Raw genomic sequence first — 1943 nt, forward strand, 5'->3', positions numbered from 1 at the left:
TAACGAAGAGGAGATCAAGCCATATGTTCTACTTATACAATTCCCTCAAAAATTGAGAAAAAAAAAGCAAATGAGGGCCATTGTCAAAAATTCCTGGAGATGTTCAAGAAATTCCAAATCAATATTCCATTTGCTAAACCCATAGCAAACATGCCTACATATGCCAAATTCCTCAAAGAAATTGTGTCAAACAAGTAGGGATTGAAGGAGTTTGCTACTGTACCTTTATCCGAAGAGTATAGTGCAGTGGTCCAAAATCGTCTTCCAACCAAATGAAAGATTCAAGTAGTTTTACTGTACCCTGCTCTTTTGAAGATATTTTCATTGACAGATGTCTGTGTGATCTTGGGTCAAGTATGCATTTAATGTCTTTATCTTTTTATAGGAAATTAAAGTTTGCTAAGATGGTGCCTACTACGGTGGTTCTTCAACTAACTGATCACTCAGTGAGATATCTAGTTGGGGTAGTTGAAAACATGCTCGTGAAAGTCGGTAAATTTTACTTTTCTACTGATTGCTTAGTACTTGACATGTAAAAAGATTTGTTAGGCCTATAATTTTGGGTAGGGCATTTTTGGCCACTGGTGGAGCACTAATTAATGTGTTAGAAGGAAAACTTACTTTAAGAATAGATGAAGATAAACAGGAGTTCAATGTATTTAAATCTCTAAAATATCCATCTACTGATGAATTATGCTTGTGAATGGATGTTTATGATTCTTTGTCTTACAAAATTCTTGCACATGAGCATGTTGATAATTCTTTTGAAAGTGTGATTACATTGAGTTTGGATGAGCATGTAGAGGATAATAAATTGTTAAAATCTGTCAAATGGTTGGATGGGCATGAGGAGCTCCCTACTGTCAAAAATCCTGCCTCAAATTAGAACTTAAACCATTGCCTGTTCACTTGAAGTATGCCTTCTTGGGTGCTAATGATACTTATTCTGTCATTATTTCCTCCTCTCTAACTGAGATTGAAACTAATAAATTGTTAAGGATACTTCAAGACCGTCAAACAACCATTGCCTAGAGTATCTCTAATATTAAGGGCATTAATCCATCAGTGATGATGCACAGAATTTTAATGGAGGGGAATGCCAAACCCTCCATTGAAAATCAAACGATACTTAACCTGAATATGAAAGAGGTAGTCTGGGTTTTGGTGATAAAATTACTTGATGTTGGGATTATTTAATCTATTTCTGACAGCTCTTGGGTTAGTTTCTGTGTAGGTTGTACCAAAGAAGGGAGGCGTGACAGTGGTAAGAAATGAGAAAGATTAACTAACCCCTACTCATGCTGTAATTGGTTAGCGTGTTTGTATTGATTACAGAAAACTCAATGTTGCCACATGGAAGAACCATTTCTCGTTACCTTTTGTGGACCAAATTTTGGAGCATTTGGCGGGGCATAAATTCTATTGTTTTCTAGATAGGTATTTAGATTACAATCAAGTCCCCATCACTTTGGAGGATCAAGAGAAGACTACCTTTACTTGTCCGTATGGTATGTTTACTTATCGGAGAATGCCATTTGGACTTTGTAATGCACCTGCAACTTTTCAAAGCTGTATGATGGCCATCTTTTCGGACATGGTGGAGGATATCATTAAAGTTTTTATGGATGATTTTTCTATTCATGGTTCCTCATTTGATGTATGTTTGAATAATTTAAATCATATTTTAGCAAGATGTGAAGAGTCTAACCTGGTTTTAAATTGAAAAAAATATCATTTTATGGTTCGTAAGGGTATAGTATTGGGTCATAAAATTTTTGAAAGGGGTATTGAAATAGACAAAGCAAAGGCTGGGGTAATTGAATGGTTACCTCTACCTAGTTCTATTAGAAACATTAGAAAATTTTTTGGACATGCTGGTTTCTATAGAAGATTTATAAAGGACTTTTTTCAAAATAACTAAACCCCTTTGTGGTTTGTTTGCT

This window comes from Coffea eugenioides, chromosome 2, assembly GCF_003713205.1.
Source record: "Coffea eugenioides isolate CCC68of chromosome 2, Ceug_1.0, whole genome shotgun sequence".
NCBI lineage: Eukaryota > Viridiplantae > Streptophyta > Magnoliopsida > Gentianales > Rubiaceae > Coffea > Coffea eugenioides.